Source organism: Zootoca vivipara, chromosome 9, assembly GCF_965207765.1.
Source record: "Zootoca vivipara chromosome 9, rZooViv2.hap1.1, whole genome shotgun sequence".
Lineage (NCBI taxonomy): Eukaryota > Metazoa > Chordata > Lepidosauria > Squamata > Lacertidae > Zootoca > Zootoca vivipara.
In genome coordinates this window covers 40,261,047-40,285,841 of record NC_142592.1, presented here as the reverse complement: position 1 = coordinate 40,285,841, position 24,795 = coordinate 40,261,047, and positions in this window count along the sequence as shown.

Below are 24,795 nucleotides of genomic sequence, written 5' to 3'. Positions count from 1 at the left end.
GGTGCCAGGAACTTATACTTTCAGCCCTTTTTGTGTTTGGCTCTTGATTTATAAAATGTGTATACCACTTATAGTTAAAGCTATGGTTTTCCCAGTAGTGATGTATGGAAGTGAGAGCTGGACCATAAAGAAGGCTGATCGCCGAAGAATTGATGCTTTTGAATTGTGGTGCTGGAGGAGACTCTTGAGAGTCCCATGGACTGCAAGAAGATCAAACCTATCCATTCTGAAGGAAATCAGCCCTGAGTACTCCCTGGAAGGACAGATCGTGAAGCTGAGGCTCCAATACTTTGGCCACCTCATGAGAAGAGAAGAATCCTTGGAAAAGACCCTGATGTTGGGAAAGATTGAGGGCACTAGGAGAAGGGGACGACAGAGGACAAGATGGTTGGACAGTGTTCTCGAAGCTACGAACATGAGTTTGACCAAACTGCGGGAGGCAGTGCAAGACAGGAGTGCCTGGCGTGCTATGGTCCATGGGGTCACGAAGAGTCGGACACGACTAAACGACTAAACAACAACATACCACTTAATTCAAAAAGAAATCTCTAGTTTATGTAAGATATAAAAATGAAAAAAAGAATTGACATAAAATACACCAATAGTCAAATAAGGGCTAACCCCCCCCCCAAAAAAACATACAGTGAACTTTATGACCCATCCCTGATACCTACCTCATGCAGCTGATGTGAGGATAAAATGTAAATCCTTGAACTCTTTGTATGAAGTGTGAGACACAAATGTGAGGAATAGTCTGAATTCCTCTCCAAATGTAGAACTATGAATTTAGTTCCTACCCTCAAAGACATCGAATAGCTGGGCTCCTCACATCCCCTTGCTTATAGCAAATGTTTTCAAACAAAAAGCTGCATATGCAACACCAACTTCTTATTTGGAATGAGTTTCATTCACAGATAGAGAACTTTTACATTGAGATTCACTGAATTGAGTTAACTCTTGCAGCCTTTCCTAGACCAGCAAAGCTAAACCTCCTGTGGCTTTGCCAAACACCTCCAAGCAAAAATCATTATGTGTTTATTGGAAATGAACATATGAATGAAACAAGTATTCAGTGTAGTGAATCATGACGGAGGGAAGCAATCACCTGCACTGTCAGATTAAATATGACAGAAAACTTGGTGGTGGCATATGCAACACAGACTACTTCAAAACTATTAAAGCATAACCTCCAAGCTGAGAAAGTTTCACAGGAAGTTGTTGAGTACAAATGGCCATGTCGGACCTAAGCCCATAACATAAAAAGGAAAACAAAAATGTTTCCCTATTCCTTTAAAAACAAATAAAGCAAGAAATATGTGAAAATGTCCCTGTTTCAATATGAGCTTCAGGATTCCTCAGTGTTCATAATCTATATAGTGCACTGACCATAAGATTCAGTTGAGACCCTAATCCAGTGCTTGGGAAACAGCCCACCTTGATCCAAGGTGCTCTGTAGGCTGCTTATTTAGGCTGGAGTCTGTCCAAGTCTGCTTCATTTTCTCCCATTCATTATGGTGATGGTGGTGAACAGCTGTGTAACTCCCCACCCCCTTTTGACTGAAGTGGATGAAATTTGCAGGCATACTAGCCCTCCAGTTTAAAGTTTGCTTTTTTAAAAAAAGGAATTGTCTATAACTTAAAATTGTGTGTGGCATTAGATGAAATTTGCAGGCAAAATAATATATTCTGAGGGCATGAATCCTGCCAGATTTCAGAAGGATAATCGCTGTGGGTTTTTACTCAATAGTAGCTCTTACAGTTTTGGTGGGCTGCAATAGGAATCACTTACTCTTCCTAATATTTTGTGGGCAATTGGTCTAAAAATTATAGACATGAGAAAAGTGCCCATAGGAAAGAAACCTGACAAATGGTTATGAATTGGTCCAGGGGCTTCTTATTCCAGGCACTCTAGGTTTTTGCAGGGGTAGAAGTAAAAAATGGCTTGCTTTCTGCTGGGTGAAACCATTCAGTGACTTCAAACTGGACCTTTTGGTCACAAATGGAGTTCTCCCTCTGCCATTTCCAATCAAGACAGCCTCCCCCAATTTCATATATTTTGGACCACAACTCCCATCAGCTCCAGCCAGCAGTTGTCATAGATGATGGGAGTTGTAGTCAAAAATATTTTGGTCACCACTGGACTGGAGAAGCCTCCCCTGTGGTCTAGGTGGAAAAAACCATAACCCTGGCTAAGTAGATGGGATTTTAATTTACATCATCATCATCATCATCATCATCATCATCATCATCATCATTGTAGGGTTTGTATCATCATCAACATCATCATCATCATCATCAAAATGTATTTATATACCAACTTCTAAGTTAGGATTGAAGGTTGCTTACAGTTAAAAACAACTTTATAAAATGCAAAGTTATAAAAACAAACCAGTTAAAAAGAATAATTAAAATATATCAGAACACATTTATAACCAGCAATTAAAATACAGTTTGCCCTGACAGCAGCCCAGTGATCAGCACCATACCTTAGTTTTCAAAGGCTTCTCTGAATAGGAAGGTCTTAGCCTGCCAGTGGATAAGAGGGAGCTGATCTGACCTCTCTTGGGAGGGTATTCCACCAAATACTATTACCAGCTACAGAATATTATTATCATAAGCTCTGTGGGGCAGTTGGTGTGTGGCCAGAGGTTGGTCTCATGCCCCTTTTAACATCATAACAGTATGGCTTATTCAGATCACACACACACAGAAACACAGAATGCTACCTAGTGCTGATTTTTAAAAAAAAAACAAAGCAGAAATTCATATGGGCAGGGATTAAGCCAATCCTTAATATTATAGCTTGGAATGAGATCTAACACTCTAGAAAGATTATCTATATCAACCTGCTCAAGAGTTTTCATTCATTTTTTAAAATGAAAAATGAATGCCTCTTGTTAGCCAGGACATTTCTTAAGATGGATCACAAGTCTGATTCACTATGGCAACTCTTACATTGCTATGTTTAACTTGCTGCAATTCATTCACTCTAGGTAGTTAAATGACAGCGTTTGTTCCCTATTTACTAACACTGTGCCATTATTTTTCGGTTGTCACAGAAAACATGTTACAGTATAGGAAGCAGACTCTATTGAACTAACCCTATCAACTGCTCTGTCAGCAGTTCAAGATTTAGGGTGTAGGCCAGCAATTGCTGTGCCTATGTACTGCCTATGGAACAGCTACCTTTTCTAAATGTAGCATAGAAGTGCTGCACGAAGCTGTTGCCTAGCTTTTAAGTGAAGGGAGAGGGGCAGGGTAGGTGTGGGATGCAATGCATTGTTACAAACTAGTTGAATAAGCTTAGCTAAACCCAGGAATTTCCATGTTTGGCACAGATCAGGGGAACTGCTGCAGCCTGTATTTTCCCCTTCAATATCCTAAATATTAGGTAAATACTACCATTTATTACTTAATATTCACTAAGAGACTCTGGGACCCTGGCTATAACTGTATTAAAGGTATCTGAAGAAGTGTGCATGCACACGAAAGCTCATACCAAAATAAAAACTTAGTTGGTCTTTAAGGTGCTACTGAAGGAATTTTTTGTATTAAAGAGGAAACAGAGTGAAGGGTGCCTAACCAGGCAACAGAAGATCCAACTGGTGACACTCAGGAGGCCCAAGTGCTGTGTCTTGCTCCTCCTGCCCTGCCCTTGGACCGTAAAAGGTCCTGCAGTCTTGGGGAAAAGGTGGGCACTGCTATCACCGAATCAGGGGCTTAGGTCCCTGACTTTTGCAGCAGGCCCCTCCCCACTTTACTACTTTGCTTACAGGGTTCTGGGTACATTGTAGAGCACAGTGCTGATGAGACCCAACCATTTATTTTTCCTTGAGGCGCCTATCCCTCAAAATCAGGATGTGTAAATGTGCATCATAGCCCTGTGCCCTGAGTCCTTTAAGTAACCCAGAAACACCACTTCATTGGTTGGCATATGTGCTAGAGGCAGTAGAAGCTGTTACAGTGTTCTTGTAGCGCATTTTTTCTTTAATCTATATAAGCTGCGGTGGGGATTCTGCTGGCCCCAAAGCTGGGACAGAAAACAAAATACTAAAGACATTCCAGTCTTCATAGGTCATACTGGTGCAACTGGCACACCTAACTTTTAGTAGTAGCTTAATAGGACTGCAGATGCCAGTGTAACATGATGGATGAACTACACTTGCCATGCTTAGGATACTGCTTTCACTGCATGACAATTAGATCTTCTGTGCTTTGTTGTAGCTTGGTGAGTCTTTGTGGCATTATATAGGATGCACTAAATCCCATTCAACAGCAAAAAGGGGGGAATTTAATGATTTTCACAACAATATTGGGTCATTTGTTTTTAGATGTTCTTTTTAATGCCCAGGCTTTACAATCCAGCCCCCCTCTACACTGGGATGGTGGGGCAAATAGGTCATTTGGAAGGATGCAGGTGGTGCTGTGATGTAAACCAGTGAGCCTTGGGCTTGCCGATCGGAAGGTCAGCAGTTCGAATACTCGTGACAGGGTGAGCTCCCGTTGTTTGGTCCCAGCTCCTGCCAACCTAGCAGTTTGAAAGCCGGCGGGAAGGTAAACGCCATTTCCGTGCGCTGCTCTGGTTTTGCCAGAAGTGGCTTAGTCATGCTGGCCACATGACCCGGAAAAACTGTCTGCGGACAAATGCCAGCTCCCTCGGCCAGTAAAGCGAGATGAGTGCCGCAGCCCCAGTCGTTTGTGACTGGACTCTGCTGACCTCTGCAGAGTGACACCAGCATCACTCCACCAGTATAGAGCTCCCTGCTCTACCCACAAAAGTGCCACCAGTGGAATCCCCGATGGCAGCAGCCCACTAATACCTCTAGTTGTTGTGCCAGCCCCAGGCTGGCACAACAATTTCCCTGCTCCCTCACTTTCCACCACAGCCATGAATGTGGTTGTGGCGGCCCCACCAAACCCCACAGCTCACCAGCTGAAGTTTGGATTGCAAGCTTAACTACTGTATTAGGAAGCACTGAAAGTGCTCTGTCCTCTGAAACCCCATATGCATATAGGCCTCCTGAAATTCCTACTCACTTTAGCAGTCTTGATCTCTCTGTTTTTCTGACTGTGGAATACTCGTATGTTTCGGATTTACAAGAATTGTGTCATTGTCATACTTTGTTTGATAGGTGGATAACAGAGTGGGACTTGGTGATCTGACATACAGGGCACAAGATGGTGTTCCTTTATGACAATGGAATTCATTGCCTCTATGACGTCTAAGTTAAGAGAGGAAATACTTCATGGTGAGCAAAAAGGGTGTATTATTTATTAGGATAATTAGGAATCTATCACTTTCTTATACCGAGCAAATTAAATTCTGGCCTTTACTTACATCATCCTGTCTATAATGGCACCAATGCATAAGTTTAACGTTTTAGAAAGATGGCTTACTGGATTGTTTTTCATCTACAGTGGTACCTCGGTTTATGAACACAATTAGTTCCGGAAGTCTGTTCATAAACTGAAGCGTTCCTAAACTGAAGCGAACTTTCCCATTGAAAGTAATGGAAAGTGGATTAATCTGTTCCAGACAGTCCGCGGAGTACTTAAACTGAAGCGTTCCTAAACTGAAGCGAACTTTCCCATTGAAAGTAATGGAAAGTGGATTAATCCGTTCCGGACGGGTCCACGGAGTACTCAACCTGAAGTGTACTTAACCCGAAGCATGGGTGTAATTGGTTCCGGAAGTCTGCTCATAAACTGAAGCGAACTTTCCCATTGAAAGTACTGTAATGGAAAGTGAATTAATCCGTTCCAGATGGGTCCGCGGTGTTCGTAAACCGAAAATTCGTAAACCGAGGTGTTCATAAACCGAGGTTCCACTGTAATATTTTCACTTGGGGGCAGTGGCTACTCTGTAATTTCAACAAGGGCAGGAGGTACTAAACTGTTTTTCCATGAAAAGTTGCCTGAGGCCCAATGGCAAACACAGCAGATGAATACAGAAAGCTTTGGAAATATCTTAACTTTTCAGTGAGAGATCTGTAACCAGTTACTTCAGCTCTAGATTTCCTGCTTCAAGAAGGAAGCTAGATGACCTACAAGGTCCCTCCAATTCTGTGGTTCCCTGCTCCTTCCTTCATGTTCAACTCGCCTCACAACCTGTTTCATTTTTCCATTATCTCTCCTTATCTCTGCTCTCCACCATTCATCCAGAATCTCTTCATAGCTCAGGTTGTGCTCACACATGGGCGTAGCCAAGGGGGGGCAGCCCCCCAAATAAGTAAAACAATAGGAATACTTAACTAACTGACCAATCAGGGAGTTTCTGCCCCCCCAAGTCCTGCCCCCCTTACAGAAATCCTGGCTATGCCCATTACCAGCTTAAAACACAGCCAAGTTGTTCTCTTTCTCAATTCAGATTGATGTCAGTTAGGTGGGGGGAGAGCACATAAAATGCAATATTTCATACGAAACGACAGGATAGAAACAAACAAGTGGTGGGAGTGCACTGGAACTAACCAGGAGTGGTGGGTACATGGCCAAAATCCCCAAGCCTTCCCTAATTAACATACTGCCCCCAAAGCAGAAACTCAGCCTTTATGCACACCATACATTAAAAGCTCATGGCTTCCTGCAAAGAATCCTGGGAACTGTACCTCACACAGAGCTTCAAATCACAGTACCCTTAACAAACTACAGTTCCCAGGATTATTTGGGAAAAGTTTTGTCCTTCAAATGTATGGTGTGGATGGGGGGGGGGGCGGGGCGTGCAGAGAGCTGGAACTTTGAACTCACCATTTTTGCAAATGCCATTTAATTCATTTATTAAAATTCTATACCACCCTTCACCTGAAGATCACAGGGGGGTTTACAATATAAAAAACCATAAAAATATAGCATTATAACAAACAAAAACAACACCCCCACAGTTTAAAAGGCCATAGATTTCAGATAGTCTTGTTGTTTCTGCAGTCTGGTGATTCTCCTAGCAGTTCAGGAGTGATGGCCTAAATAGATGGTATTTTTCTCCTTGTGTGCTGGGTTTTTGTTTAGTAAACAGCAGTTGTGGTGATGAGAATCTAGATTAGACTTGCTATCTTTCAAAAAGTGAAAATCCAGACACAAGTGGTGTTGAGTTTTTTTTGGCAAAGTTGTTAAGCTTTTTTCTTTTCAAAAATGAAGTTTTCGATCTATTTTAAAGGAGATTAGCCTTAAAAACTGAGACTTCCAACTTCAGTTGCCATACGTCCTGATTTCCCCAGACATTTCAGCAATTTCTGCCAAACACTGCTTCCAACTGTAGCATTCCGGCTATGTCCGGGAAATTCCAGACATATGGCAACCCTAACCTAGACAGAGAGTGCAACAGCTGAAGCAGAGTCTTCCTCCAAACCATGGTTCGGATCCAAATCCTTCCACTTGTTCTTTAGTAAACAAAAAGTCAATCCCACAATGCCATTCCTGGCAAGTGTCTGGAAAGTTGTGTGGGTTGCACTTTTCTAACACTATTCCCACAGAGGGCAACAGCAAATTAATTGTAACTGAAGAGTGAGCTAATCGTTTGTCTAATTCAGCAAGTTTGAAGTATCTCTGAAAGTGGCTAATTGTCAGATGAATATGCACCAGCATTAACAAACAACCACAACCACTGTGCATTATAATCATACTATGGAAAAATGCCCAACAATCATCAAAGTGATCAAGCTTTAAAATAGCAGCAGTATTCTCCAAACTACCTTTATTCTGCCTACCCTGTTCTGTATGAGTCTCATTTATACTTTCTCAACCCGTTTTGAAAAATCTTAGTATTTTTCTAATCATTCTTTTTTTTGTCAGTTAATTTCATGCATAAATTATAGGTTGCACGACTGACGTTTTGTTATATCTATTTTCCTTTAAATTTCACCATAAACATTTTCTTGCAGCCTACTAGTCTTTCTATGCCATTTATTATTATATATATCCTCTTAATCTCATTTCCCTTTTCATCCTAAATTTTCCTGTGGTCAAAGCCCACAAGCCTTACTCATGCTAATAGCACTAACTCAGTGGTCTACTTTCATAATTGTGGCAAAGGAGCAGTTAGTTGTTAATTTATTTAATAACACCACCACCCCAGTGCCATAACCCACATAATTTCCTTTAACCATTTTCCTATTATACTTACATACACATTGGTCCTTCTGATATGAATTCAAACCCCTTGCATAGCTATAATGGCTCCTGCCTTTGGGAAGGTAACAATCAAAATGTCTTTCTGCAATTTATTTTATATAATAGCTCTCTCCCTCCCTCTCCCTCTCCCCGCCCCCCTCATACACTCATAAACAAATAACTTAAAGCAGGAAAATCAAAATCTTTATGTACTGACTCAGGTTAGGTAATCAGACAGTTATGTAGGGCCAACAGCATGCAATGAGGATCATAATGTGTATCTCATACTTTTGAACGCATGAACATAAAGAAATAAATAACCATACAATAAATATATATAGGCAATGGAAATGTTGGAAAAAAGAAGTCCAGATTACTTTACCCTCCTTGAGAAAGCAAAAGCATAGCTGTGGTTCAGTGTGGCACTCAGAAGACAGGAGCTCCAGGTGTGGAGCAGTGGTGACTGTCAATAATTACAGACCTTGCTGCCTAATAAATATGCCATTGCAGTGATCACAGGTGTAAATTAAGACATGTCACTGCACACAGTGCAAAAGAGCTTTGTTTTAATATGCCCTAAGCTGCTGTACACATATATTGTAAGCCTGTTCTGCCATGGTACTGCAGGGGTGTAGTATGTATTTTTTTTAAAAAAAAACACCCCACCCCAACTCATTATAATTAAGAGTTCTTCTACCCCAGCAGCTTCTTCCTAGTTATGACAAAAGCCCAGGCTTTAAAAGTAGGGGTTGCAGCCCCACCACTAGCCTATTAAAGGGTGTCCTGGCCACTTTGCCCATTGGGCCTGTCTCATATCTCTTGTCATGGGTTTGTCAGCCCATTCCACTTATGCGCCTTTCAGTGAACATCATAATGTTTGAAGGAGAGCTGCATGTCTGTAAGTAAAGTGGGACACAATGGGAGCTATGATTAGTTCTAGCTTTCTGCTTAATGTCTCCATTTTGTTTACAGTGATGGGGCTTCCTCTTCACATGTTACAGATGCTTTCTAGAGGGATGAAGGCAATCTTGTTTAGGGAAGCTTTTAATGTTTAATAGATTATTGTATTTTAATGTCTGTTGGAAGCTGCCCAGAGTGGCTGGGGAAACCCAGCCAGAAGGGCGGGGTATAAATAAATTATTATTATTATTATTATTATTATTATTATTATTATTATTATTATTATTTGTGATGACCAAGTGACAACAGTGTCTGCAGTGTCAATTGACCCTGCTGACAATCTGCTTTTGAAAATAGTGTCTGAAGGTTATTTAATTATTTGTTTAAAACACAAAGAACTACCCCCACAGCATGTTCCACATTTTAGGCTACATCCTGAGTGTGTGCCCTGAGTCAATGTCTGTCATAGGTGCCAATTCCCTGGGTTCCCGAGCACCCACAAAATTCCCCATGAAGGGGCTGGGTACCCACAAATTTCAGTGCTAGGGCCATGCACGGTCGTGGGGTCGGGTTGCCACTCCTGGTGCCCGTCTGTTCCTTGTAGCAGAATTCCTTGGAAACGTCCCATCACCTTCTTAGTTTCCGGAAGAAAAAATATTACCTTAACAGAGATCTTGAAAACTGAAATGAGCAAAACCAGAATCAAGCCTAAAGCCCTTGCCCTCTTAAAAAAGCTTTTGTCTGCCAGGACAAGGAAGGTGCTGCTTTGTTGCCTTGCCTAACTCATGCTGAGGTAAAGAAAGGAATCTCTAGTTTACACCTTTCACAGATATTCAACAGTCCTGGTCTGGTGCTAAATAGTTTCTATTAACTTGCAAACTGGGTGAACCATTCAAGATCCTGTCTTGGAAGTTGACCCTTTTGGCCACCCACCCCTCCTTCATAACTGGTGGATTTTGGTCTCTGACTTCATGCACACACAAATATGAAGTGTCTGACACGTGTGATTGCCCTGGTGGAACATGTGACATGGTGGAACAGGCACCAAGTAAAAAGGTTTCTCTGTCACCAGAACTTTGGCAGATTAAACATACTACGGCCTTTTAAATGTGTTTGTGGGAGTGGGGGTTATTGGTTTGTTTTAGTTTTGTTATGTATTTTGTGTTACCATTTTGTATTTTTATGTTGTTAACTGCCCTGTGATCTTTGGATGAAGGGCAGCACAATAAATAAATAAATAAATAAATAAATAAATAAATAAATAAATAAGGTAGGCATATGGATGATGCCCTTGTTTAGACCTTGGGTCACAGAAGATTTTCTATATGTGAGGGAAGCACTTGCGACCTTGGGGGGCTCAATCCTGTACAGAGCTCGATGTCTCTAAATCTACTGAAAAGAGTGTGTAGCATTGAGGTGTGTATGTGTGTGTGTGTATATACTGGAAATGTCAGGGGCCTGTGTGAACCCACCCCATAGTCACAACCACCCAGTTAATGCTGATTAGAGACTGGTAGGCAGATGAACTTTCTGCACTGTTTGAGTGCATATTATGGATGAAGGTGGAATTCCTATATAGTCAGTGATTTTGAGTGTGCAGCCATACAGACTATGAAGGGATGGCAGTTACTTTTGTTTAACTAATATGGTCTACATGGATTTCTTGTTTTTATCTTGTTTTATTGTGTGAACCGCCTTGAGACCTGCAGATGAAGGGTGGTATTATACAAAGTTAATAAATAATAGAATAATACAATCCAGAGGTGTGGGAAGAAGTTTTCCGCAGGTGTGAGGATGCTCAGATCCAGAGCTCTTTTGCCGAAATCGGCGCTAGGAAAGCTCCAACAGCAGCAAACCCCACGGGGAAGGAAGGCATAGCTGCCAAGTTATCCCTTTTTTACAGGGATTTTCCCTTATGCTGAATAGGCTTCCTCGCGAGAAAAGGGAAAACTTGGCAGCTATGAAGGAAGGCAAGAAGGAAAACCTAAGTGAGGCTCTTTTCTCGCCAACAGCCTGAGAAGCTCTCGAGAAGGGAAGTTTTCTCCGGGATGGCGAGCAGAGGCTTAGGCTGGCCGGGCCCCGGGGTTACCGATTGCCCCCCAATCCTGCTCGCTGGCGCCGTTCGCGGTTCTCCGCTGTCGCCAGTAGGAGGCGCTGAGAGGCTGGGCGAAGCCGGTGCTTCTGCCCTCGGGCTACGTGACGTTGGCAGCTGTCTCAGCCAGTGGCTCAGCAAGCGAGGCGAGGAAGTCAGGCCCAGAAGAAGAAATGTCTCCTCCGCCTCCATTTCTATGCTGAACGCGCGCGCGCGCGCGCGCACACACACACAGAGGTGTACACAACCAGATTCGTTGCGTGGATGCGTGTGAATGCTGGAGACTTCGTGGGCGGGCTCCTGGGAGAGTGACCCTCTCCAGCCCACGGCCCCTACCTCCCCCCCTTGGGTACCCAGGAGCGTTTTGCCTTGCGCCCCAGAGTCCACCTTACGTGAGACGTGGCTCCTTGGTTCCTCCCACCCTACCTCATATCTCTCTCTCGCCATGGTTTTCACCTTCCTTTCCTTTCACCACCAGCAACACCTCCGAGGAATTCCGTGGGGTTAATTTTTCCTGTTATTTATGATTGCAGAGGAGGACGATGCGCGCGGGCATCTCTTCCGGATTGCGCTGAGCCGCGATCGCTCGCCCGTTGGAAGAAGACCCCGCGTGTGAGCTGCGCGGACCCGAGCGTGGTCCATCTGCACTGGCCCTCTGCCCCCCTCCCCAAAAGGAGGAGAGAGAGAGTGGGGGGAAGGAAAAAGAAAACCACACCCCCCCAGCCCAGGCAGCTCCCCCGTGGACTTGCCAGTTGTTGCTCGTGGGAAGAGGCTCTTGCCGGTACGTAATGGGCTCTTCTCCTCTAGCGCACGATGGCTTGTTGGCGGGCTCGTTGCTTTTTCAGCTGGGATAGGGAAGACCGTACCCTAAGCAGCCCGCGTCTCGATCCGCCTCCCCTGCATGCAACACCGCCTAGCTAACAGGTAACCGTTGGACGGCGGGGAAGGGGTTGCCGGAGATGCTGCTGCTGCCATTGCTCCCTTAGACACACGTTGCAGGTGAGGGGCGATGGGCAGCAGCCCCGCGTGCCCGCTAGCGGTGCGTGTGCATCTCCCCGCCACCTTTCCAGAACAGTCAAATGCAGCCTAGCTACTCAGCCCGGAGACCCCCGCCCGCCCGCCTCCCATTCATTCATTCATTCATTCCCGGGGGTAGGGGGTGGCGGTGGGTTGCGGAGGAGGGGTGGGGAAGCGATCGCCGACATGTCAGCAGCAATGCAGATGGGGTTGGGAACGGCACTTGCTCGCCAGCGAAATGCTCCTCGCGAGTGGGGGGCTGGCTGTCGTGCGCACGCGCTCGTGTGTACGTGTGTGTGTGCGCGCGTTACGGGGTTCCTTCTCTCGGTGGTTTCTCGCTCGCCCGTTTCTCCAGTTCGCCTCGGTGCCCGTCCCAGCAACGGCACAGCTAGAGCATCTATGAAATATTTATAGAGCCGTGCCAGCTGTTGGCCATTCCTCTAGTGGGGGCTGATGTGGGGAAATGCGTTTTCCTTGCCATTCTTGGAAACGTGCTAGTGCCTCGCTACGGGAGCGATTCGGTCTTTCTCGCAACCAGCTCAAGACCGACCCTTTCCCCCTTTTTTCCTTTTCAGGAGGGGACGCCTGGGGAATAATCATGCTTCTCAGAGGACCAGCACCGACATCCGCGACAGCCAGAGACAGCCCCTTCTGCTAGGGCTCACAGGAATATATATTTATATATTTCTATTGTATTATCTGCATCCTTAGAAGAACCATCACGATTTGGTTTTTTTTTTAATGATCTCTATGGATCCTGCATTTTATGACCCTCCTCTCAACACGGTCTGATTCATCTTCGAAGCCGATCTCTCTCCCTCCCTCTCTCAACCTCGTTTTACATTTGCACCGCTTCAAGACGCAAAGATTGCCAAAGCCGAGCTTTCTTGCAAGAAAAATATTTTTCTCCCCCTCCAATTAGAAACATATTGCATCGCCCTCTCCCCATTTGCTCCCCAAACCTCATTCTTCTTATGTGGATATGCAAGCAAGAAGAGGAGACTGGATACTCCCAACATGCTCACTCCCTTAATCTGTCCGCCTAGAGGTTCTGCTTCTACAAACCAAGGTAGGAGGGGAAAAAAAGACTTCGCCTCTCTTTCTTTGCAGGAAAGGTGAAGAGGGGGTGGCGGGGGTGGGGAAGATAAAATCTGCCATGGAAAAGTAGCAACTCGTGTTTAGGGGCTCATTTGTACAATTGGCACGAACCACCTGCCCAGCAGCAGTAGCTCAAGCTCACAAAAGAGCCAGCCATGCTGTTCGGAGAGCAGGTACAATTTTAAGATGGGGAGCCGTGCAGACATGTTGATTCCTCCTTCGCTTGGCTCCTCAGATGAGATGGAGCAAAAGGAGGCAAGCCCCCCCCCCCCGCAGCTTCTCGCCTGCCACAACCGTGTCGCGGCTCCTCTGGCGATTGCAAAGGGGGTGGGGGTGGGGCAGGAGACAGGTGTCTAGGACAGGATCAAGATGGACTTGCCTCTCCCCCTGCACGCCCGAGCCCCCTGGCCTTCGCGAGCCGCTGGGGCAGCCGCCTCCTCGCTCTCCCCCGGCGGCCAATCGAACTGTGCAACATGGTAGTGGGCTGGCAAGATGGTGCATTCAGTCTGGCTGGAGAATGGCAGCGGTGGCAGCAGCAGCAGCAGGCCCTGGAGCTCGGGGGGAGGCCTGATGCAGCGAGGCGGCTTCTCCCGGGACGGGCTGCTGGCCACTGGCCGCCAGGGGGCTTGCCCTCAAGAGAAGGGGCAGGAGCAGAGTAGGCGGCCCAGAGAGTGGGCAGGTGCAGGAGGGCTGCTCCAAGTCCAAGCCTGCCAGGAGACAGGCTGCAACAACCCACTGCATGCTTGTATGGTCTTATTTATTTATTTATTTATTTATTTAAAGCTGCTTCTGGTTTGCATTTCTGGCTGGTGGTTTTCACCCCCGAGGTCTCCGTCTTCTTCCACCCCTCCTCTTTGATCGAACCATGCAGCCTCTCTGTCTCTCCCCCACCCCCCCACTTCACACGCGTTCGCGAGCAAACTGCTCCTCACTAGATGCAAAATGGCTCTCTGGCTGTTCGGCGGTGCCTACGCGACACACATCCCCCAGTGTAGGCACGAGAGAAATTGGACGTGCTCGTTTTCCGTAAGATGGTGGCAAGACAAAGGAGGACGGGCTTTCTCGCGAGTGGGTGTGGATGGCGAGGCGCTGCTGTTGCTGCCTTAGGAGAAACGCGAGCCAGGGCGTTAATTTTAGTCGCCATCCAGCTTAGGGGGCTGCCCTCTTCCCGGCTTGGGTTGCCCCCACTTCCTCGTGCCCTTATGCCTCCCTCCACCCCACCCCAGAGGCTCAGAGTGGCTTTTTCTATGGCCACCTTCTGAGCAGGGGTGGGGGTGGAAAGAACTGCACTTCCAGGCCCCCTCTGGCTCACCCCCCCCCAGATAGTCTCCCTTGGTCTCCCCCTGCCCCCCCCCCGTGCTCACGTTCCCCGCAGCCGCGAGACGCTGCTCGCATTCCGAGGCAGACGGGGGAGGGGGGAATCACGGCCGCCAACGGCGAAGCCGGCAGCGTGTAGCAACTGACGGCGGTGGGCTCGGTGGCCTGGCTCCGTCCGTGCCTACCACACCCCCTCGGGCTGCCTTTGGGTGAGACGGGTCGCGAAGGACCGCGCGGGGGTGAGGCGGACCCCCCTCCCGCCACGTTTGCCTGGCGCTTCTATAAATAGCGCAGGATCTCGGTGACATCGGCCTGCGTCCCCCTCGCCGCGAGTGGGAGTCTAAAGTTTACCTGCGCGGAGAAAGAGCGCGGGCGGGCGTGTGCGCGAGGGGCGGGGTCCGCGTGCCGGGGCAGAGGAGGCGTGGCTAGCTGCCTCGGAAAGGGCGGGGCTGCCTCCCTCCGCTCTCTCTCTCGGGCAGGTGTGCCCGAGAGCTCAAGGGGCTGCTTCTGCTGCTTTTGCTGCTGGGCGCCTCCTTCCCTCCCGCTCTGCCTTGCGGCACTGCTTCGGCGCCAGGGGACCGGGCTTGGATCTGTGCCCTCGTCCGGCCCTTCGGGCTTTCCCGCCAAGAAGCGTTCGAGGCTGGCGGGACGGAGCGGACTGCCGAGCGGTTAGCGGGATCGGAGAAGCGCCGGCTCCCTTTCCCACGCCCCCTTCGCCGCGGGCACCTCGGCTCCGGAGAGATCCCTTAAGATCGCTGCGGAGCTTAGGGCGCGGACTTGAGAGCGCAGCACGCCCCGGGAAGGATCCCGCGAGCGGAGGGACGCTTTTCTTCTTTTGCTAGAGGGGATGCAGGCAGGCGGGGCTGGGCAGCGCTGCGGAGATTCCGCGCAGTGGCCGCCGCGCCCGGCGGCGGATGGGTGGCCTCGAGCGATACGCTTGCCTCGCGGAGAACTTTACTCGATGCACCTGACCTGCTCCTTCGGTTCTCCAGTGATTCTCGGTTGCGTTTCGCTCGTCATTCCAATGCACGAATGTAGACGTTTCGATGAGGCGCTTAAAATATAGTTTGGAGCTCTCTCTCCTATTATTTGTGTCATAGAAGTGAATGTGGCGTGAGAAGTTTAGAACGCAGAAACTGGATGCACATTCTTACCAAGGTCTGAGTTTTAGACTCGATGCAAACTTATTTAAGCTTCACGTGTGAAGCTACTAGAATGCAGGTTGCCAGTGGTCATAGGACACTTAATGCACCTTTCCCCACATCTTTTTATCTTCATCAGTAGCAATCACCCATTCAGGCAAATAGGACAGGAAGGCTGAAATGCAAATTGTGCATCATGAGAGCTAATGTAACTTACTAGGATTCTCTCCTGCTTTGCTTTAATAATGCTCACAAACATAGCTGCCAAGTTTTCCCTTTTCTCGCGAGGAAGCCTATTCAGCACAAGGGAAAATCCCTTAAAAAAAAGGGATAACTTGGCAGCTATGCTCACAAATGATTCATTGGAAGGAATCCGATTGAAAGGTACCCAGAGCCTCATTTGTGAAAATGCCATTAGCCCCTGAATCCTCCGGTTCCAAAGCAGTCCAAACATAGGGATGGATGAAAGCAAGGGATGGGGAGCAGCAGCTCCAGGTCTTCTGTACTCAGGTGCACAGTTTGACTTCTTCAGTTCTCTTCAAACATTGATTAAATGTATTTTCAGCCACCTCTTTAATCTTTTCTACTTCATGCCACCACTATTTGGTACTTCTCTTGCTTGAATCGGTGTACAAGTAGTACAATCAACCAACAACAGAATACATCCAACAAAATGTAGGCCTCTCAAATGACAGTATGGTTCCCAAATAGCTTGGGCAACTTGGTTATGTGAAAAGCATACAAAGCCACTTCTATCCTTGGATCTGGAATAATCTGGTTAATAATCTGGACCTTCGTTCTCTTCCCATTCCAATTCATTGGATGCCTGCTGTTAATTTGGTGTGTGGGCTGGTGAACTTCAAAGAAGCTTCAAAACATAAGAGCTCTGCTGAATCAGACTAAAGGCCCAGCTTGTCCAAAAGTGTATATTCTCACAGCGGCCAATCAGGTGCCTATGCTAATCCCACAAGCAGGACATTAATGCAACTTCACTGTCCCACTCATGATTCCCAAAGTTTGCATTCACAGGCATAAAGAGGCTGATACCTGAACTATGAATGCCATCATTGGGACTAATAGTCACTGATAGCCCAACCCTCCATGAATTTGTCTACTTCCCTGTTAAAGCAGCCCAAGTTGGATGCCATTGCAACATGTTGCAGAAAACAGATGGGGTTAGGACTGCAATAAAATTACGAACTAACTTGTACAAAGTCTGACTGTTGGCAGAAAATGGGCAGGCAGATTAGGAAGTGAATGGTAAAGCAAGGGCAAAGGAGTGGCAGATATCTGTGGAAGGTCAAGGTGGGAGGTGGTGTGACCCTATAGTTAGCTGTGACAGTATTAAAAATGACAGCAGAATTACCTGTTCATTCACAGTGAGAGATACAAACATGCACATATAGATAGGCATAAACTTCAGATGTTATGTAGAATAAACAAACACAATGTGATACACATACATTCAGATGTATACACACACATTATTCCTGGGACATATTCCCCACATAGATAAAGAGCATACCAACCACAATAGGTAGATGAAAATACAGAATACACATCATGCAACATTATTATGAATCCACTCTTGCATGCTGACAGAAGAACAGACAGAAAGAAATGTACACTGATACATGCATTCATAGATGAAGATGAGTAACTCCCGAAGGGATGTAAATATAATAGCTATTTAATGCCAAGGCCAGGCTTGAAATATTTGAAGTAATTGCCTTTGAATCTGCAGCATTTTTACAGTGATTACTGGAAGTTGTTACAGGACATTTTTTCTATGCAGAGATCTCAATGTAGTAACCACCACACAATCTCTGGCACCCATTTATACATATTGTATAAACTACTTGTTTAGTTTGTTTAGTTTGCCGTGTTTCGACATGTTGGGAAGTCACAGTGCAAGCAGCTTCCAAAAACTGAAAAATAGATACTTGTGAATTCTTTGGATCTAGACATTTTCAGTAGATGCAGATTATTTCTATATCAGAAAAATCTCATCTGTGAAGTGGTCTTCAGACAAAAGCCCTAGATAACCTGGAGTAGGGCTATGGCTTCCAACCAAGTGGATGTGTCTTGCAGGGAAGTTTGAGGTGCAGCAGCTCTCATTTTAGAAATCAGGGCTGCAATCCTCTACACACTTGGTAGTAATCTCTATTGGACTCAATAGGATTTATTTGCACGTGAACATGCAGAGAGTTCTGTGCTGCAGGATTATTATAGCAATGCATATCACAAACAGTATCACACATAAAATCACACATAGATGGCACAAATCTAAAAAGTGCAGAGAAATTAAAAGAAAAATAGAAAAAGAATGACTATTGTTGCATCTGCTTCCCTGGAAGACCTTTTAACTGCAACACTAAAAATCACAGTAATTACCTTCATATTTTCCCACAATGAAAGAACCATTAAAATAATGTTTAAATGAAAATATGTGATGCTGACACACATGCGTTTTAGTTTATGTAGGTGCGGTCAGAGTGTATATGTATTGTTACCGGCCAACCCAGTCTTTCCTGAGCGGTGCACAAGATTTCAGGGGTCCTGGCACTTAACCAGGGTTTGTGTTTCCTTTGGAAAGGAGGCACAATGGAGGCTGTGGTGTATTTATGAATATGGTTTATTTACACCTGAGTCTACTATTGAAGGAGTTTCCATCATTCACACCTCAGGAGGGGCTTGCTTCCTGCAGGAGCGCCGCATTGGAATAAAAGGCACCCCAAGCACCACCTCTGTGTATCTCTTCCAGCTTGCCTCTGCCAGCCTGCTCAAAGTTCTCCTGCTGCCTGGCTTTTCAAATTTTAAAAGGCCCCTTTTTAAAAATAATAATAATAATAATAAAGATCACATTTTTTCCTTCAGCCTACAGTCAACTGTGCACTTGGAACTCCCCCTCCCAGCTTACATCATCAAACATTGAAATCCTAAACCTGGTCATTATATCCGTGCCCCCTCCCCTCACGGGAGGAGGGGCTCATACTCTTCTGTTTCAGCATAGGGTAACTGTGTCAGTTGCCCATTGCCTTCCCTTTACTGCATTATGGCTCTTCTCCCCAGGTAATTCCTGGCTAGGAAACTGATCCAGCATGCATTTCTACACTGCCAAACTGTCTCACACCTGGGTGAAGACTTCAAGCATTTAGTAATCTACATTTACCAACTCTAGAAATTATTGGTACCCAGGACTTTTATAGGGGACTCTACTCCCCACAATATCAATATATATACACTGGGAACTATTGCATATCAAAAATTCTCAGTTAGCTATGGAGTTAAATAATTGTAAGGTCCACTTCACATAGCAACATTTTCTGATAGAGATAACCAGCATCCAGGGGAAATGTTGTCAACATGTAGAGCTTATATTTACATACACACACGCAACTTGTCCGGTAGGATGACCTGTATTCCATGCCCCATCTTACATCCTTGTCCTTCCTAGGGACATCGTGGTTCCGTAGCTGATGGGCTCCGTGTGAAACTTCTTCGCATGCTAGTGATGAAGCTCTCGAGATAGCCTTGGCCACAGCAGTGCGTGCTTTCCTCAATGTGCCTGCTCATAAGTATGGCCCACCAAGTTAAGAAGAATTGTGCATATAGGATTGCAGCTGGATGCTCCTTGGAGGCAATGCACGCGTATAAATACACCGAAGAGACCCCCCCCCCAAAGCGACACAGCGGGCGCCTTTTGCGGGCTGGTAGTCACGCGCGGCTTCCCTCTCGCCCAGGAGACTCGCTTTTCCTTTCCCAGACGAGGCGGACCAAGCGAGGCCTCTTTGCCGTCGTTCCCGTTCCTCTCTCCTTGTCTACCCCCAGGCGATAAATTTCTGTCCTGGCAGACCTGGCCTCGCCCAACCTCTTTCGTCCAGGCCCGGCCGGTAAGCAGGCGCTCGCGAGCCGACACGAGCCCCGGGCCGAGCCTTCCCCCGCACCGCACCGCGCGCCTCTGCTCGCCCCGCCTGTTGCCTCTGGAGGCACGTGCCTGGCGGGAGCGCAGGCGCGTGTCCGCCACAGTAGGGCAACGGCCCCTCCGGGCAGCTGTTGCTGCTGGGCACGTTCGCAGTGCAGTGCCAGGCCTTCCTGTGCCGACGACCAGAGTCTCCCCGAGGGGCTTCTTCCCCTTCCCGCTCTTGGGTTTCGTTACCTCACGCTACTGTCTTGAGCGCGCGCGTTTCCACTTCGTAGGGTCCACCAACTCTCCGTTTCTTTTTCCTGTCTCTCTTGTATCGATTATAGCCGTGCCTTACCCGCTAACAGTATCTTAATCATACCTTAATATTTATTATACGCTGCTGAGGCGCCCGCAAATCCTTCAGAATAAGGTGAGGGGGATCAATCAGAACTCGTTTCCTTCCACACCTGCCACACCTGACCTTTCCTGCCTCCTTCAGGGCCTGCCCTGCCCAGAGTCCGCTCCCTGCAGCGCATGCTGCGCCACCGACTGCCATACCTCAAGGGGATCGCAAGGCGGTAGCAGCGCACACGCGTCGCGTTCCCAAACTGCTTCCTCAGTACTGTTCACACACACACACACACACACACACACACACACACACACACACACACACGTGTGCGCTCCACCCTTCTGTGCACACTTATCACTCCCACTCCCTTCTCCCTCTTGTACACATTTAATGCTGATTAAAAGCAACAAAATACCCTATAGCGCCTTAACGCTGACTAGTTATAACACATTCTCCCCCGTTTGAGAGTTCACGCCAGTAGTAGAAAATATTAACAGAATTTTCTTTCCTGTTATACATGAGGATGGCAGTAATTCGAATCCCTATGAGTTGTGAGTAGGGGACGAGGGCAGTGATCCCTTAGACTGGATTAATTCATCTGAAATAATAAGGCACAGCCTCAGCTGTCCAAATCTACACCCCCGGCTTATGCATTCCCACCCCACTCCCATATCCAGAGCTGCCTGTCGTTGGCATTTCACCTCCGGACTCGCATCAGACTCCTGACCCAAGCTGCCCATCTAGCAGCCGGGGAAACTCTCTTGTCAGCAACCTGAGCGGCACAGTTCCCCTCTCGTGCCTTTGTCCGGATTGTTTCATTTTTTTTAATCGCCTCTTTAAAGAGGAAAGCGGCTGCCGGCTAATCTGCCTCTGCTCGGCGAGACCTAGTGAGCTGGCCGCAGCCCAGGCAAACGGCTCCACCTGCTAGCAGGCTGTGAATCTGAGCAAAGGCTTCTTCAGTCACTGCAAGAATGAAGTTCAGGGGAGTCTGCTGTGTCTGAGCTCCTTGCTTGCTTGCTCCCTGGGATGATCGTGGACTTAAGAGACCAGGCAGAGGGAAGCTGAAACCATTGGCTGCCTTCATGATCAGTACTTCATTGATGAGGAATTAACAGCACTCTTTGGTCCATACTGAGTAACTGAACTGTGAGATTTTATTTTCTTGCAAGCTTTTCTTCATTTCCTTTTCCTTTATAGCAGGAGTCCTCATGACTCTGCAGCAGCACTGATTTGTGGGAGTCATTGCATATCTGATGCAAGCTGCCCTGGGTTGGTTGCACATACTCAACCTGCACAATGTGCAAGAAGTGCAGGTGCATGCATGGCAGTACTTGTTAGAAGTTGTATAGTTTCTGGGCGGCCCTGAAGTACAATCCTTCTTGGACAGGAGTTGGCACAAACTCTTGGTTTTTTGACCCCTGGCAATAAGGTGGAGGGGGGATGGAGAGCACATAACTTGTTACTAGGGAAGCAATAAGTTTGGGGAAATATCCAGTGACACCCCCTTTGCTCCTGCAGCACTAACAAGCAACTCAAAGATATGGGGAATGCATACACATCCTTTTGTTTTAATTGTTAGACGAAAAATCATATGGCATTTTTGGTCCAGTCAAGACAATTAGAAGCAGTGGGTCATGGAGAATCCATCCCTGCCCCAGAACTGCTTGTGCTTTTAAAGCAAAGCCTTATAAAATTTGTATTCAATTTGTAGTACAATTAATGGCATGAATGTTTTATGTTTCTGCTTGTCTTTTGGGAAGCGCAGGACAGATTGGTATCAAAGTCAAGTTTAAGGATAGATTTTAAATTATGCTAGCCCATGTAGTTAATAAAGGAAAACACAAGATTTCCAGAAAACATACGAAATGGTCAGTTGTAACCATGCATGTTTAGGAATGATGCACATGCAAGTCACATCGTCTCAGGAAATACTATAGAGTTTTGTTTCCCTTGGATGAAAATTCTTTGTTTTTACTTACAAGCAGAAGCTATTGGCACCAGGCCAATTCATAAAAGCAGCAGTCAGCTCCCCGATATCCAGAGATTTCCAGAGAGAGCTCTTTCACCCAAGTTAACTCACAGTTCTTAAAAATCCCATTTTTTTCTCCTGTTTAAACTAATTTTAACCTGTCTCCAAACCATTTCTCTGCCCCATACACTATAGGCAGGGTGTTATCATCCTAAACTCTGATAGCATCATACTTCAAAACCTGGAAAGAGATTTCCAGGTATCAGGAAGTCACCCCAGCCAGATGGGTGGGGTATAGATAATAAATCACCACCACCACCATCTCTTTTCATTGTTTTTCATTGATACAGTAACAGCTGCTTCTCCTGACTTTAACAAGCTATCATATCATGATATTGACGGTGTACACACCATATATTTAAAGCTGATGGTTTGCCCCAAATAATCCTGGGAACTGTCCCCCCCCCCCGCAAGGTACAATTCCTAGCACCCTTAATAAACTAGAGTTCCCAGGATTCTTTGGGGAAAGTGATGTGCTTCAAATGCATAGTCTGTATGCAATCATGAACAAGTACCAAAAAAAGTCTTACAGCTTCTTTAGCATAGATGGAATATGACTCCTATTAACCCCAACCAGCATGGCCAATAGTCAGGGATGATATCGGCTGTAGCACAGCAGCATATGAAAGGCCACAGGTTCTCTATGTCTGGACTGAGAACTTTACCATGGCATAAGGTTTTGGTAGAAACATTAAGTGTTATTCTGGGTGTTTGTGTGACACACACACAGTGAAAAATAAGGCAAATTGGGATGATTTGGGCCATGAACTTACTGTGAATAAGGTGTCTCAGTGGAGATGAGCTATCCCCTAAGCTTTGGAATCACCACGAGGCATCTGTTTTTCCAAAAAGTTAAACATGTAAACTTTCCCCTGTCTCTTTTCTGGGAAACAAAACCAAAGTGTGTTGGGAAACACCCAGAGCTCCAGAGGGGAGGCAGTTGAGAGATATTTTGTTTTGGGGAACAGTTCTAGCTTTTAATCACAGTGAATTATTTTCCAGTGCAACTCAAATCAAAGTGATTTGGAGGTGGGTTGTTGAAGTAAATAAGCAGACTTGTTCTTCACATGAGTTGTGTTTCTCTTCTGAGTTTTGGACCCAAATAATAAAATTGGAATGCCACATAACAGATCAGACTTATTCCAAATATTGTGGTCACTGTAGTATATATAGCTTTAATATATACAACTATATATATATATTTACAAACATGCACTTCCATGGGCTGAGAGAAAAATTGTAGAAGGCCGTGAAATTCAAGAGATAAAGTGTTATTTTTCCTCTGCAAAGTTCAAATGTATATAAGGAAAGGATTGACTCCATTCAAAAGAGCTGCCATTGACAATAACAATATTCCTGGGTTTGCTGTGCTAATTTAAGGTCTGTACTGTACTGGGAGAGAGAATTTTGGCCTTGATTAGCTGAAAGCAACACAGTCAAACCTACTGATACATTCTATTTCTTCGGTTTCACACTGGAACCTCTCTATGAAAGGCCTAAATTTTTGTTAGCATGTTTCTGAATGTTGTATTTTTGATGGCAAATTTGTGACCATTGGGACACATTTCCACTGGGATTGTTTGTCCTTTTTAAAAAGCAGAAAGTTTGGTTGGGCTGTAATGGGATAGATCATGTTGGTGGGTGAGCAGGTCAATGAACTCTTGGTTGCATATTGTTAGGTTATTAGCTGGCATCTGGGTATTTGCAGGGCCTAATCATTTTATTCTGTCTCTCTAAGGCGGCCTGTCATTGCTGTTGAGTAGTCATTTGAGATTAGGCAGCTGGGTTGTATGTCAGGCTGCAACCCTAAACTCTTTACCTAGGAATAAGCCCCACTGAATTCAATAGAAGTTACTTCTGAGTAGCTACCAGTATGACCAGGCTTGCAGTGTAAAGGTTGCGGTATTGCATATGCATGGGAAGTTCAGCAAAAATAAAAATAAAATCCACAAAAAAATATTGGGCTGCAGCAAAGATGAATCTAGTTAAATTGCCATCTCCATTACCCACTCATCCCACAACTCAAAGCCACTGCTCTGTTAAATGCAGGTGCCTTGTACCCCATTTATTTGCACAGACACATTTTGCTCTCCCCACTGCTAAAGGTAAGATCACTGATAAAACAGGAAACCAGTGTGCACTGGTAATCTTTCCATTTCTATTGTTAAAATTTGCAGTCCCACCCTGCACATGTTTACTCCCTCTGAACTCAATGTGCTCAATGTGTGCATGTGGAAAGGATTGCAGCATTAGTTTAAAATGGAATTCACAGAGTTTGAAAGCTAATTGTTGGTTTAAACAGTAACTATAAGGAATCCAGTATCCATTTGCTGTTTGGACCCCTCTGTGACTGCCTTGGCATCAGGGCTTCATGTCCCAGGTGTTAGTGTGCTTGCAGTGCCATATGGAAAGTCTGCATTTTAAACCCCCATTTGCCCTCTCTCCAGCGGACTACATGCTAAAAATATTGCAAAACCGTTGCAAAGATTAGTGTATTTTTGTAGTGAGTTTTATTCTGTTTTACTTAATTCATTTTTCAAAGCTATTAATTTTTGAAAGTTAGTTAATAAACATTGTTTAATACTGAGTAGTTGATACCTATTAATATAAATTAGAGTTGCTATTAACCCCAGTAAGACCTGAGTTAACAACCACTTGGCCAACCCTGTCTCTTGCAAGTGCCCCACTCAACTAAAATGTCTTTAAAATGTCACTGCTTGTAATATGCTGTGTCAACTATTAGGGGTTAAATAGCTCAGCTAATAGTGTGCAGATAAAAATCAGTTAGGCTGAAATGGTTCTGAGTAAAGATCGGTTCTGTCCTGAGAAGCTATTAGA